Source organism: Gastrolobium bilobum, unplaced genomic scaffold (genome assembly GCF_033153095.1).
Source record: "Gastrolobium bilobum isolate Gb01-03AN ecotype WA unplaced genomic scaffold, APGP_CSIRO_Gbil_v1 utg646, whole genome shotgun sequence".
Lineage (NCBI taxonomy): Eukaryota > Viridiplantae > Streptophyta > Magnoliopsida > Fabales > Fabaceae > Gastrolobium > Gastrolobium bilobum.
In genome coordinates, this window is record NW_026897095.1 from 124,060 (window position 1) to 141,281 (window position 17,222).

The window sequence follows — 17,222 nt, forward strand, 5'->3', positions numbered from 1 at the left end:
ATATATATTAATAAAGTAATTCGTAAGGAGGGGCTTAGCCCCTCTTTATTTACAAAAAAAAAAAAAGTAATTCGTAAGGATTTTGTAATACCTCATGCGTATTCGGTAATTCACATTATTATAATCTAAATTGCTAAATATTTTTCTAAAATTTTCGTTTATGTGATTTATTAAAAGACACGTTTAAATAGAAGTCGAATAATATGTCACAAACTCATGCATAAATTAGCATTCAAGCTTAGTCATGTCAAAAGAGTTCATGGCCCAAGCTCATTATTTAAAAAAATGTGTTTAATTCTAGAGGGTGAAAATATTTTTAAAGTTTTATTCTTTTTTTTATGCACAGCTTACTCAAATAACAATGGGGATTTACTCAAGTAAGTCTTTCATTCAAGTAAAAGACTTGATTTACCCAAGTAAGATATTTACTTAAGTAAGCATCATGACTTACTCAAAGAAATGTCGTGTTTCTATAGAAAACTCAATACCGCATAACCAATTTGCCCAACAACAAACACTTGCAGATACATAAACATAAATTCACATTTGAAGCATTAATTCTAATGAAAAAGCTCATCCATACAAGCAATGCGTCTATTTCATTTTTCAGTGACTAATTTTTCACTTTACAACTATTTTGCGTCTTAGTTTCCATAAGCTCATACATTTACATATTCATTGCCTCAGTATACAAAACAAAATATACTACATTCAACTCTAATACATTTCACAAAACATAAGGTAGCTCTCACATTCTATTTGTACTTCATGTTCCTTTCAACCATATACAGTTAACAACTTCTACCTTGGTTCTTTAATCTTCTACGATTTTTGATGATGTTAGCTTCAAATTGGCTGGTTGTCCCTTGTTTTTTTTTCTCCTACCCACTTTATTCAATGGGTTGTCTGCAACCGAGTCATTAGTCAGCCCCTTCTGGGACCAAGTTGTTCAATGTCACAACCAAAGTGTCCAAACTCTCAAGCAATGAGCTGAGAAGTAAAAAAGCTTGCAACTCGTTGTCAATCCTCATATCAATCATTGTCAGCTAATTCACGAGCCTTTTGTAAGTGTTGAAGTGCTCAATAATGCTTTGTCTATCCTTGTACTCTAACTTCACAAGTCAGCGCACCAAGTGTGCTTCATTGCATGATGTCTTCTTATGAATCATGGATTCAAACTTTGTCCATAGATCATGAACATTTGTGTAGGTTAACATATACTCAAACAGACTCTTGTCATTGTTTTTGCGGATAATAATGACTGCCTTCCAATTTAGGAACTCTCTCTCATTATTTCTTTTCCCTTATGGCTTCTTGTCACTCATGGATTGGTTTATACAAGTCTTTGCAACAATGGTGGTCCTTCATCATGGGCTCCCAATACAAATAGTTCTCTGGAATGAGCTTAAAATTGTTACCATTATGAATGACAATATTGTCCATCGTTGACATCATAGAATTATTGATCTAAGAGATCTAATACCACTATTAGGTAAGGATGCAACCTAGTTTGAAAGTTAGGGAAGCAAAATGGAAAAACAAAATAACAATTTGAAGGAAATTGTAAAGAAAAGAATGGCTAAAATAGAAACACATGAGGGGAGTGCATTGTGTATAACTTCTTTCACAAGAAACAATAAATTTCAACACTCATTTTCAAGAAAATATGCAAGAACGAAATCATACAGAAAACTAACAATCCTTAATCCAAATACAGAATCAACATATCATGTATAACATACAATATGAGTTATATGCAACGAAAATTAAAAGGATAGGGAAAAGAGACAAAAATATCGAATTTATCTTGGTTCACTCTCTAACCACTTGAGAGCTACATCTGAACTGAGGTAGATCATTCCACTATCTTTAGACTTCCAACCAGTGTCTGAAAAACTGATTTACAACTATAACTTTATGAGCACTATAACCAAACCTCGATTATTATCAACTTAAGCCCCTTCGGATCACTCTAATTGTCTCAAATCCATTACAGAAATTCAGTCGCTTAAAACAGATGTAGAGCAGTCTTCCCACATTCAGAATTACAAGAAAGATCAGAAAAAAAACTAAGAGAAAAGAGAGATATTGAGCTTTTTCTTAACGATATGCAAGTAGAGCCTAAATGGGGTTAAATCTTTGATTTTCTGTATTTTGGTGTTTTTTAGCGTTAATCCTTGTTCAGAAACCCCTAACAAGTGTTTATATATGTGCCTAAATAAGTTACTAGCTGTTTATAGCCACTAGACATCTAATTATATGGTTAACTTCGAGTTTAAGTCACTTAAAATAAAGAATAATTGATTACTCCACGATAAGTAATCGATTCTTCTTCGAAGCAATCAAATAATCAGTTATTGTTCATCAGGTAATCGATTATTTCTTCAAGCAACCCAGGTAATCGATTATTCCATGGTGGTCATCGATTGCTTCAGCACAGATTTGCATTTTCACTTATTGATTTTCGATCTAAATGATTTATAGTGACTTTTAAATGATTCCTAATCACTTCTTACACACATGTATGGATATGTCTCACTCCAATATAACAACTCTCCGTGTATATGTGGTTTTGTATGTATAATCAAAGTATGTAAGATTAATATGCATGAGTTTATGACTTCTAAATGCAATGCTCAAGTTAAAGCTCAATTAACTCATTCTCTAAGTTTTTAAGACTCTATTATATTATTCCAAATAATGTAAACACGAGTCTTCATTTGTCTTCACTCGTCTTCATTTTTTAGCCGTATAGTGCCTTGTAAAGCTTGAATCCTTTGACATTCAGTTTGACTTTGCCGATTTGAGTAGTCCTTTTATTTTTGTACTTTGTCTTGGTCTTGTAACACCCCGTTCTAGAACCGGTTTGTTAACATCGCATTATGATATTAAGCGCAGTTACAATCACATGGGTTCAATTAAAATCCGGATAAATTTTTCATTTTAAAACGTACCGAACTTATAATACCCAATTTCGTGATCATAACCAAATTACCTTGCGGAAACAGATAAATTAAGCTTAACATCATGTTCATTTTCCATTTTTAAACCATTAATTTACTTCTTGTTTAGTTCAATACTTCTACTATATTGTAGGTTTCTTCATTAGCTACCTGTGGCTTCAAACCGTGCTCAAATCGGAGCACTGTAGCCCAAGTTAGGACCATTTGAAGCAACACAAGAGAGTGTTGGTCACAGGCCCCGCGCGCTTCAGCGCGCTACCGGGCGCTCAAGCGCGCGTTATCGGGCGCTAAAGCCTCCATCTGGGCGCTTAAGCGCACGGAGGCAGTAAGCACTAGCATTTCCAGTATGGATGGGCGCTTAAGCGCGCAACAGGGCGCTCAGGCGCGCTAGCCTGGGCGCTCAAGCTCCCACTGGGACGTTTTAGCGCGCAGAGACAGGAGCATCTCCTCCTTCAGTGGCGAAGGGCGCTTAAGCGCGGACCAGGGCGCTCAAGCGCGCAACCCTGGGCGCTTAAGCCCCACCCTGGGCGCTAAAACACGAGGGGGCAGTAAGCCACCCAACTTTCTGCAGCAAGGGGCGCTTAAGCGCACGCCAGGGCGCTCCAGCGCGCAATCCTGGGCGCTTAAGCCCCCACTTGGGCGCTCCAGCGCGAGGAGGCAGAATGCATTGGCACTCGCAGGGGCAGCAGGGCGCTTGGGCGCGCTCCTGGGCGCTTAAGCGCGCTGCCAGGGAATTCCAATTCCCACATTTCTCAAGTCCAAGCCTAGGGGAAAATGCATCCCCATTACAAACCCCAAATGTCCATGCCCCAAAACTAAATCCTAGCACTCATCCAACCTCTCCTCATGAGATTTAGCTAGAATTTGGACAGCATGACCTTTGTTTTCTCATCGTTTACCAGTTTAACGAAGAGGGTACCTAATTGATTTTCAGCCCGACCAATTCAACAACTCAATACATAACAAGCATGCATATATTGAATTCCAAGTAGGCATCATCTACATTACATATCCTTTACAAATCATAGAACTTAGCTTACAAAACACTATGATCATTCCCTTGGCTCCCATCAACAAAAGGTGTAACCAAAGGCATGAGCATAGGCTAAGTTCATTCAATGAATCAAGGCATACAAATGACCAAGGGCTTTCAAAATAAACTCCTATACATGTCAACTACAAAAGGCATGCATAAACTCAAAAGGAATGCCACATCTCATGCATAATCCAGATATGGCCACTTGCCACCAGAGGCTCCTGCAGCATCCTTACCTGAAAGGGGGTCCCCACAACACGGGGTGAGATATACGAATATATCCAGTAAACCAGGGGTCCTTGGAGCATCTCTCCACCCCACAGTTCCATATCAGTGTAATAGCAATAACAATAATAATGCAGTAAATACATATCTATGCAAAGTGCAATACATCTCCAGGAGAAATCCCTCGAGCTCTCAAGCTGTCCTAAGGAAACTCAGATGCAAATAGTCCTACTGGCCAGCTAACTACCAAGTATGATTTACGCATCGTCATGCCACATACCAACATAGGGAAACACCATCCTATGCCACACCAAATGCATACACATACGTATAACAAAGCATTACACTATTTTATTGCATTTATATACACAATCACAACCTCCACCCTTTCAGGGCTTGGTAGAACAGTCAAGGGAATTACACCCAAGGTCCGAAGGCTTACCTCAATGCTTCAGTCGACCTTTGTTCTTCACCAACAGTTTCAGCAATCAACTTTTACAAACATACACCTACACATGGTGTAATGCAATCAACACATTGCATCCAAGAGTATTTCACAATCAACCATCAATTACTCAATTCAAAGCACAACCCAAGTATGAGCTTACCAATTCCAATGAGCTATTCAAGCTCCATAGCTTGCTCCAATGGTTGATCACTCACGGTTGGTCCAAATGTCTCAATCCTAGACATCACAAGGATCCAATCAATCATTCAACTCACTAATTGTTCAACATGCTAGAATACTAACCAATCCAAGCATGAATTTTCCAATATTATGAACAATTATCAAATGACTATCTAGGCTCATTTCCACCGATTAAATGACATTCCTAGCATTTTCCATAACATGCTCTAAGTTCCATTCTTCCTAGAACATAGCTAATTCAACTACATTTCATAAAAATCCCAATTTACTATTCACAAACCCTAACTCATGCAAATTTCAAGGAATCATGAGGTTCAAGGGTTAGAATCTTACCACCAATGGTTACACAACCAAGGATTGATGGCTCCTCAAGCTTCAATGGAGGTAGAAACTCTCAAAACCCCAATTTTCACCAAAGGGCCGAATTTTTGAGAGGTAATATCTCTCTCCACAATGCTCCCCACTCAAAACAAAGCTAGGATTATGAAAGAGGGGAAGATTTAGAGTGGTTTAGGCTTTTGAATCATCCAAAACCATCAAGGTTTGATCTCTCTCTCTCTTCCTCCCTCCTTTCCCTTCTTCTTCTTTCTCCTTCTTCCTTTCCTCTTCTCTGATGCTCGACGAAATGGGGGTGGGAAATGGGGCTCATTTGGCTTTTAGTCACTTAACATAGGTTAAGTGACTTTAAGCGGGTATTGGTTCGTCTATCTATTCAACTCCAATAATTACCAAACTTTAACCAAAAGTCTGGAATATTATTCTAGGAATATTACTATTTTTATTTTTATATTTTGGGCACTTTCACCAGTACCCATTTATACCCCTTAATTTTCACTGAGTACACTTTTTAACTCCAAAGTGACTCAGATTCATTTAATTAAGCCTTATACTTAATTTCACTCAGTAAAACATGCTTAATTAATTAATTACACTTGATTTCCTAATTAATTAATATGGGCTATTATAGGTCTCCTAGCACCATTTGTGACTTGTTGCACTGCCTTCCATGTTGAGCTCGTTAGTGCTTTGTTAGTTTTTTTTTATCATCAAAACTTCAAATTCATAATCTTGGCAACCTATGGTTTAACAAAAACAATAAAGAACACATAATAGTTTTTAATGTATAAAATTTCTTTAATGGAAGAGTAAAAAACCACACGACCTAGTTCAAAAAGGCTTCCACTATGTAAAATAATAAGGTTAGAAAAATGTCTCATGAAGGATTACTCTCACTTCACCCACTAATGGCTTTCTTTCTCTTATATAGGATTTTCTTTTCTCACCATAATGGCTTTCTTTTCTTCTCTCTTTCACTATGCAACAACTCTCTCTATGATGACTATATGTTCAGCAATTGGAAAGTGCTTTTTCTTTTAAACGTAATTAGAGCAGCTATACTTGTTAGGCCTAAGTCTATCATGGGTCACGAAAACAAATCATTTTTTTAAGAATAAAGATAACTTTATTTTATTTCAGCGTATAATTCATGAATAATTTTTGTGTTTGGAAAATGAGATTGAACTATTACGGATTAAAAGTTAGGTCTGTATCCCTCAAGGGGTATAATATGTCATAAGAAAATGCTCAAAAAGGCAGTGGTATAGACCAAAGCTAAAGGAGATTCACCGATGGTGCTATTGCAGAAATGGCTACGAAGATGGGGGTTCTGTGTGTAGGCTACGGTAGCTCTAAAATCCATCAGGGTAACAGCTGATAAAAGTATTGGAAATCATGTGTCTCTTCTGTTGGAGAGGATAGATTTTCATAGGGGGGACGAATATTCCCTGATGCTGATAAGAGACAAAAAAGGTGAGGAAAAAAACCATTAGCCTTGCCTCCACTGTCACAGCAAGACGCTTTCTCACCATCATGGGTGTACGATGGTGAGCTGTGCAAGAAGAAGGGGACCCCCTCCACTAAGTACCATATGCTCACCTATGAGGTGTTAATTAATAAGGCCTCTATTGGCATATGATTGCTTGGACCAACATGTTGGGCCTGCGCAGGTTGGCTAGAACAAAATAAAGCAAAAGCAATATCTTTTATTAGGGAAAAGTTATCAAATTATTTAATTTTTATTTTATAAAAACTCTTAAATTTAGTATACTTAGAATTAAGGGTGTAAATTGGACAAGCCGAGGAGCCTATGGTCCGACCTAGCCTATTTAACAAATAGAATATGCTTGGACTTATTATAAAGCCTCTTTAAAATCCAGGCCATATGCTTATTTAGCAAGGCCTGTCTTGTGAGCCTCCAAGTTGCCCTATATTTTTAAGTAATTTTTTTATTAATATTTACTTTCCCTAATTGTCGTAGGTAATTCCCTTAAGCATTTCAATCACTTTTCCCTACACTTGTTGCGTAAACATATTTCTTCTTAACCCTAACGAACAGTCGCACCCATAAACTTCTCTATAACCGCTGATCATTTCTTTTCTTCCCCTTTACTACTACAACTTGTGGTGGAGAATCAACAATAGCAAAAAAGAACAACACATGTTACTTGTAAGGTTGAATCAGCCATATTTCTTTAGGCTGGTATTTATGAGGTTATAATTGGTATTTTTGAAGACGACTAACTGCTCTGATATCTAGTTTTGAACATTATGTTATTTTTATTTCTCATAGAGTAATGTCTTACTATGGAGTCATTTTATTTTATTTTTCACATCAAATGCAAAGAATGACATGGATTATTTCATTGTAAGAATAGATCACCTATCTCAAAGTTTTTGTGGCGTATAGTTTACATTGGCTTAATCACAATTTATATCTTTTGATCTACAGGTGCAAATAATTTTATTAATCTTATCAACTTTTAGGGATGACAATTCAGGTTAACATGATGCGACACGAACACAAAACATTCAACACAAACACAACAAAAATTAAAAATTAGGTTAACATTTTCAATACAAATATGACTAGAGTCGGCAAAACGGGCTCGGCTCGGCGGGCCAACCCACCCCACCCGCCAAATGGGGCGAGGCGGGATGAGTTTTTCAACTCATCTCAAAAACGGGGCGGAGCCGGCTCATTTTTTGGCGGGTTAATAGCGGGCATAGGCGAGACGAGGTGGGTCAGTGTAAAATAGGCTCGGGCTAACCCGCCCAGCCTGCCAAACGGTGCGGGGCAACCCGAGTTTTTCAACCCACTTTCAAAAGCAAGGCGGGGCGGCCCAAGTTTTTCAACCCACTTTCAAAAGCGGGGCGAGACGGACTGGCTCATTTTTTGATGGGTTGATGCCTCGTCCCACCCACTTTGCCACCTCTAAAGACGACACGACAAGAATAACCCGCAAACTTATAATGTATTGCTTATTATGCGAGTTGACACGACGACACGATATGACACGAATAACATGTCAACCCCAAATTGTGTTACTTATTATGTTGGTCGACACGATATGATAAGACATGAATGACATGTTTACGACACGACATAACGCGAATAATCTATAAGAAAATTAATGCGGGTCAATTTTGGGTTTGCAGGTTGACACGCAACTCAACATAAATTTGTTAAGGTCAATTTTTGCCAACCCGAATACAACGCGAATTTGAAAACAGTTTGACTCAAACATAAATTTTTCTTGTTGTGTTAACGGGTCGTGTTAAAAATTATCATCCTTACTAACTTTAAATCTAAATTTCAATTAAAATTCATTAGCTGTGAGAAATTTTGATAATTTGTAGTTGATTACAAAAAAATTATGAAAAGATCTTATAAAATTATTGAACAATTTACAATATATCATCTGAAGGCCAGGCCAGACCTTGTATTTTTAGAAAGCAGGTCATGCCAATATTTTAGCTTGCATCAGGCTAAGAGGTCAGACTAGACTCAAAAAATTTTACACAGGCCTAGCCTCTGTATGTTGAAGCCTGGCTTGCCTTTACTCATTTATACCCTACGTTGGAATGATAAGAAGTAGAAGTTACTTGAAATATTATTTGGAAACCAAATGATTTTAACTTTTAACCAAAGTATTCCTATAAATATTGATGTACAAAATCCTTATACTTGAAATGGTAATTAAGGGCTAGTTGATTGTGTTCTGCTTTTTTTTTCTTGAAATTGTTTTGTAAAGTAATTAATGAAATGAATGTTTTCTATTTTATTTTTTTTTATTTTAAAAGTTAAAAGTTAAAAGTCAAAATACAAAACAGAAACAACTCAAACATGTTTCTAAATTTGATTCTAAAAATAGCAGATATAATTTTTAGAATTATTTTTATAAAACAGACATTATCAATTAAGTTTTTTTTTAGAAATTAAAAAATATTTTTTAAAAATAGAATTCAAATACACCCTAAATAAATTCTCATTAGATGCGCGATTCCGAGATTGATACTTGACATTATTCGAAAATAAATTTATCATTGTTACTAGAAAATATATTTATAAAGTTTAAAGTTAATTTATTTATTAAAAAAAAAACACCTTGCCATAACTAAAATAAGAGGAACGTCAATCAAAGTGTCATTTTTGACAGATTTTTTATCTAAATGTCACGCGAACAATATTTTTTACCAAATTGTCACGCGATGTAATTCGCTATGACTGGCAGCGAATTACGTTCACCAGTGATTTTATGACACGTGGCATATTTTCGCAGAAAAAAATTGACTGGACGTAATTTGTAATTATTAGTAGTAGCGAATTATGTACGCATGTGGCTACGTGTCACAAAATTATTAGCAAACGTAATTCACTACCGGTCATAGTGAATTACGTCACGTGACAGTATGGTAAAAAATACTATTCGCGTGACATTTAGATAAAAAAATTGTCAAATAATAACACTTTAATCAATGTTTGAAAATCAGATTCCTCTGCGCACATAGTATATCTCTTCCAATTAATATCTCCTCCCAAACAATATAACATACTTGTCCTTAAATTGAAATATAATATCTGTGATCACTTTCAGTTTGTTAGATTCCATTGAAAAACTGGATACTTTAAATTAATAAATCCTTACTGCAAATTAAATGACTTTGATTCAAGATTGTTTTTTGGCACCTGAAGCGCTACTGGTGCAATTGAGGTCAACTAAATTTTAACTCATAATATTGTTTCAGTATAATATAATTAACCATATAATTAATGTTATCATAATTTTAAAATTCTAGCCCCAAACTATATATTGAGCCTAGTTGGTGCATTTATCTAGGATTTTATAGGTAACGCGTCTAATTAATATCTTTTATGAAAGCTACATATAGCGTCCTACCCCTAATATTTATTGAAAAGGAGAATATTTTTAGTGTTTGATGCATCTTTTATTCACAATATGACATGTGTCTTATTCTTATTAAATTATTAATAAATAATTTATTTTAAAATCAAATAAAAGAATAAATTAATAAAAAATAAAACACATATCACGTTATAAATGAAAGATATACTGAAATTTCAACAAAGAAATTTTCATTGAAATGATTCTTCTTTTTATACTTCTTTTTCTCTGCGAGAGACATTTTTAATTGCAATCCCTAGGGAATTACTATGGCCGACATTCACGTACTAGCCTCGGCAAATTTTAATTTCCTATGCATTTCTGTCTATTCATGAAAACATCATGTCACTGTACGTAAGCCATATCATCACACAAAATCAAAGATTGGGCCAACAACTCATATGTATTGCGAAGAGATACCTACCCATTTATGTATAAAATTTGTGGTATATAACAAAGGCAAAGACTTTCGATCACAAATGTAAAATGAGTAATAAACCCATTGGTTTAGAATATAAATCAATCCCTCCTTGCTAGTATCCATAGTATTTTCTTTTTTTTATGTTTTATAACTTTGTGATTAGTATAGTATGTTTTTAATAAAGTTTACAATGAGGAGAGGCCCTCCAATAGCGGAGTAAAGTTATTTATTGAGTTAGGGCCAACAAAAATTAGATGAAAATTAACACTAAACTTTATTCAAAAACTTAGACACAATTATCTAGCCACGTTATAAATGTGGTTAATTTTCAAAAACAAACTACGATCAAAGCCTCCTCACACACAACGTGGCTGGGTCCCTCTTATAATATTTTACACTATTACATTACGATTACGTATTGCTTTGACTATCAAATTCGTAATAGTTTAGCACAAATTACAGGTGTTGATTTGTGAAGTGTTATTTTCTTTTTTCTTTTTTACATAAATTGTTTTCTTTTTAAATTCAAAGATTCTGTCAACTCTATTCCCATTGGTTTGTATTTTCCAACCTCATCACAAATGACTAATGTACATGGGTCTTTAGCATTAATTTTCAAAGCTCTTTCTCCTTAATTATTTTTAAACCATAAAAAAGATGCGTGAAATTAACCATCTAGCTGATCGTATTAACATGGATCTAATTATTCTTTGAAGTATTTGATGTTGGTTTCTTTGAATATGTTCTTCTTCTTCTTTTTTCCCTCAACGACTAATTTGATGATTCATTAACCAAATGGCATAATTTTTCTCTAGTGAGAATTTCTTGCTTGCTTACACAATTTTACTATGGGAAATTGAAAATGTGACAAATTCTCTAAATTGGTTTGAATTTTTTCCATATCAACTTTATTCCATTACAAGGGCTTTATATGTTAATGTTAGTCATATCACATAAGTTTTTCCAATATATTCACTTATTCAGTGGTCTAGATGAATGGGATAAAATTGTATACAAGGCCATAAATTCAAAAAAGTAAATATTTTCTTATGCCTGCATATTGATATATAACTTTTAAGAGAAAAATATTTATTCTTTTAAAGGATATAGAGTTATGTCATTTTAATTACGTGAGGAAAAGACACAAACTAATATTGTTTATTTAACATTTAAATTTAAAAAATAATCACCCACTTTCTTCTCCTATGATTTTTATAATTTGTGTTTTTTTACCCGTTAAAATAATATAACTCTATGTCTTTTAAAAAACAAACATCAAACCTAACTTCCAATTGGCATCGAACAGAAAATTTTCATTGTTCCTGTCCTTTGTTTTGATCTTTTTGTTTGAGTTCTAAAATAATTCTTCCGTGTTGCATATATGACAGACAGGTTTGAAAATGAGGTTTGATTTCTATATCAGTCTATATATGTATGCTGAAACTGAGTGGTTAAGAAGAACGTCATTGTTTTTTAGGAAACAAACAAATATATGCTAGAAAACGCGTTTCCAGAATTTTAATGTTTGTAAGGTGGTGGACCATTTATGTTGGTACTCACTTAAGCATAAGATGCTTCTTCAACAAAAGACTAATTACAGTAACTTTTACGGATTCAGTACTTATTACATTTATATTTTTCATGTTTAGGGAAATATAATAACATCTTACTATTTTTTCATATGACATCTCTTTTATCTATGAAATCATATATTATCATAAAATAATAGAGGTATATTTAATTTTCTAAATAAAAATAGTTTAGTGTAATAAGTCATACTTTTGTTAGGACATTTGATGAAATTCCAAATTGATTAGTAATGGATTAAGTGAATAATTCATATAAGTTGAAGAACTTACAAACCTAATGTCTTAAGATTATGATTTGAGACGTTATGTGGAACCCACTAGACAAATTTTAGGAAAAATCAAAGTAATCACCCTTAAACAAAATAATAATATTTGTGCATAATGCTTATTTATTATTGCTCATAACATAAAGATAAACTCCATTTAAATAAGGAAAAAAAATATTTATCATTAACCCCCAAGGGTAGCTCAGTTGGCAACTGAGCTTCCAAGAGTTTGCTTGAGTCAGGGGTTCAAATCCTGCCTCAAGCAAATTCTTGGAAAATCTTTGGGGGTCAGAGGATGTGCTTCCCTCCTCGATTGGGGGATACCTCCAGGTTATATAAAAAAAAAAAATATTTATCATTTTAAAGAATATAATTTTTTTTTATTATAAACAATATAACTTTTAAATAACCGTGTTTTGGTATATAATTATTCATTTTTTATATTATCTCTGTTTCATAATATTCTTTTTTTTCCTCCTCTTAATTTTATGGAGAAAAAAGAATATAAAATGTCAATAAATATATATCAAAATACGATAATTTTATTTAAAATGACATAAAATTATTTTTTCCGTTTTGTATAACAAGCTACCATTCTATTAAAAAATATAGAATAACAAAAAATATGCATGTAATCCAATAACCAAGTGTTTGACCAAGTCAATTAGACTTATGAGTTGAGAAGGATATTAAACAACTTCAAATTTGAAGAACATAATTGCAATTAAAATACTATTATTTAACGGAAATATTAAAATAAAAAATAAAAAATAAAAAATATAATTTATATATTTAAATATTTAAGAATAGAAAAAGTGCTAAGTCTAATGGATTCATTATTATAAGTTATCACAACTTTGATTTTCGCAATCATATCTACGTCAATCTCACTTAAATTAATTATACAAATAGAGAGACAGACATTGAGAGGAGCCAAAGTTTTTTGTTTTTTTTTTCAACGAAGACCTGACCAGACGGTTTTAACAAAGAGTATCTACATACGGCTAACGCATATTCCTCAACTAGTCATACTACATTGTTTATTCATTTATATTTATTATTTAATATTTTTTAAACTTTGGTTAACACTTTTTTAAGCCAATGCTTGAATTTCATAACAACATCTTTAATGACATATATAGATAAAACCAATTTAAACATATATTCAATTTATATTTAATGTTTCTAATTTATTTATTAGATGAATCCGCAAGTAATGTGTGCTTTTTTCTTTTTCTGATGTAGGTGAGACCACAAGGGAATAATCATAGGCCATCCTCACGGAATTCCTACCCGCCAGAATCAGTGGAGCCCACTCAACTTTCTACGAAACTTCTCATTTTTAAGTTAAGCAAGGTGGGGCAGGCTCTGCTAGATAGAACTTTCACCAGCTATAAATTCTATGTTAATCGTTTGGCAGAGAAAAATAAAATTTAGCCGTAAATCTTGAATTTTATAAATATGATTTTTACAATATGATAATATTTGAAAATTTAAAATTTAAAAAACTTAATTTTTCAAAAATCCTGAATTTTTTTTTTACCAAATGCTCCTTTTTTTTTTTGGTACATTGCCAGGAGGTATCCTCATTCAATCTTCTCCGGGCACCATGTCCTCGGGGTACGACCCGTTTGGGCTAGCCTCTCATTGTAACAGTGGGTGCACTAAGCTTCGCAACCGGAGAAAAGACGAGACTAATCCCCCAACCGAAGATTTTTTGACTTATCCTCTGGCCCCCAAAGATTTTCCAAGAAATTGCTTGAGGCAGAGTTTGATCCCTGCACCAAACAATTTCTTAGGAGCTCAACTACCAACTAAGCTATCCTTGGGGGTTACCAAACGGTCCTTAAATGTTACAGCTTTTGATGTTGAATGTTACAACCCATTTCCGAAAGCAACTTGAAGATAGAAGGAGAGAAGCTAGGAATTTTGATTACTCTGTCACGATTCTCAAAAAAAATTATCTCAATATCACGTCACGTGGTTAAATTTTAGACGATGCCAATTTTTTTTGCCAAAGTGTGACGAACTGACGATACCAAATTCACTGCCAATTTGCCATTACGGGTATAAATTAAGGGGAAAAGAATTCTCATGTTATATGAGAATTCTTTCTCTTACTAGAAAACATCAAAATGTATGCAATAATTTTTTTTTATTTTTGTTTTGTAATGAGAGGAGGGATCCATCACTTATTGTGTCTATAGTAGGAGAATTTTTTCTCCTACAACATGAGAAAAGAGGGACCCATAAATAAATTACACTAAATTAGGCATTAGTTTAAGGAATTGCAATTTCTCATGTTGTATGAGAAATGCAAGTTTTCCTACAGGGAGAGAAAGGGGTGAGGCTCACCTTAAAGAAAAAATAAAAAATAAAAAAGTGATTGGCACGGACATCGAAGTAAGAGTGGTAGGAAATGAGATTTCTCATGCAACATGAGAAATCTTTTTCCCTTAGTTTAAATAGATTAAGCATGAGTTTGATTTGGTTATTAGCTGTGGCGGAGCCACGTTGGTATTAACAAGTGCTTTGATACTGGTTAATTTAGCCATATTTACTTCACTACACTTGAAACATAGTAAATTATATTTTAAGTTTTTTGAAAATTAGCCACATTTTGATCGTAACTGTATAACCGTAGCTATTTTGGCAACAACTGGATTTTTTGGCACTAGTTAGAATGCCTTGCTGGCTCCACCACTAGTTATTAGTATGTGTAGTCTCAAATTATAAGATTGATCTGATCTATATTTAAAAAATAACAGCCTTATCCTAGGCTTATTAGTCTGTTTAAACCTATTAAATATTTTATAATTAAAAAATAACTAAAATAATATTACTTTATTATTCAAAATTACTAAAATAATAATTTTATTTAAAATAAATAATATGATATAAACTAGCATGTAGACTTATAAGCCCAACATATATAAAAAAGTCTATAACTTGCTTTCTAAATAGGTTTTTTTTAAAAGTATAAGCATATTAAATTTAACAATTTGTAATAGGCCAAGCCTAGCTTACTATAGGCTAAGTCATAGGATCACCCAATAATTTAGTGTTCTCTCTCGTAGCACCAATTTTTTCTTTCCCTTTTTATTCTTGCTATTTTTTCTCTTTTCCATTTTTACCCTTCCATTTACACTAAAGGACTATCCAAAAAATGATGGTCCTGAAACATAATAAATGCTCTCCAAAAGTAGGGACATGTTAAAGCCAATGTGGAACTCGTTGTCAGTGACAGCGAATTTCTATACTTATACGCTGATGACACATGGTACAAAATTTTGATAATTTTATTATAAAATTTCATAAGGCCATAATTTTTGGTTCGAATATCCGAATTAGGTTATTTTTTATATTCCACATAACTTTTCAAGAGCTACACGTTGACAAATTCCCGTAGCATTATTTGTTAGTGTTGGAAAGAAAATTTAAATAACATCATTAATAAAATTAAAATATGCCAAACAAGGCACAAAAAAACATTTTTTGGGAAATTATTTTGATTAAATCCCCTTCGAAAAAAATATATAATTCGGAGACTCGAGTCAAAAGTTATCGAGTTTTACGGTAAAATATTTCAAATTTTGTGTCACATTAAATCCATTGCTACCCTCGGTGAGTTTCAGACTGTCTGATAGCAGTTTGACTCTTTTAACCACCAAACTCTGTAAACGATAATGAGTTTGGTAGCCTGAGTCAACGTACCCCGTGACAAACCATACTCACTAAAATTACAAGAGAGTTTGGAGCCATGGCAATTTGGCAAAAAATTTCAACTCCATGACATTTAGGGGGCGTTTGGCAGGGGATAAATTTTTTTGTGTCCGAGAATTATGATTCCCAGAAATATAGTGGGAAAGTCATTTTCCAAGGAATGTTATCAAAAAATTATTTAGTAGGCCAAAATATTATGAATTTTTTTTTTCAAAAAAGTATAAAAATTTTCCAACACCAAAGATTTCAAGAATTTCACCCCTTTAGTGGTATTCTTAGATGATATTTTGGAAGAAAAATTATACACAAAGTAAAATAACGAAAAAATTACATTCTTGAAATTTTTTTCAAAAATCTTATAACACATATGAGTAAATAAGATTATCACTGTTATTTTGTTTGGGGAATCTCAAAAATTTCACACTACCACATATGAGTAGATAATTTTTTTTTTGTGGGAATCGTGGCAGTCAAAGTCCTTAGTTTTTTTAGTACAATTAGTTAGAAGCTACGACATGGAGGATGATAGCCATGGAATGGAACCCACCACAGTATTTTTTAATGTTTATGTTACTTTCTACATTGTTCTTCTTTTTCTCATAAACCTATGTAATTAAAAAGAAGATTTTTATTAATCTCATGTTAAAGAAGATAAGTTATTTCATGTTATAGAGGTAAATTTGTGAGCTCCACTATCTGAAAAAAAAAAAAAGTGACACAGTTATCGAAGAGTATGTAGGAAAAAAAATTATCACCTGCAACATAAAAATAATTTTTCCCCAAAAAGAATATCATAAATTAATTACATATGACCTAACGTGATTTGTTCCGATAGGCTTATACTCGCATATGAAGTTGGTGTTTGCATTAAAATAAATAAATCATCCCAAGTTGGAGTTATTCTTTATTTGCAGTTTGTTTTCTGAAGTGAATTTAGTATTCTATATTGGTTATGTTTTGAATTTATAAAATTAGTATTAACTTAATAATTTTTTCTTATTTTAATCCTTAAAGCATTAATTTGATAACATTAGATTAAAACATTAATTCGTATGCATAATTTAATTTAAATATTAAACTGTAAATGAAAAATAAAGCATTTGATTA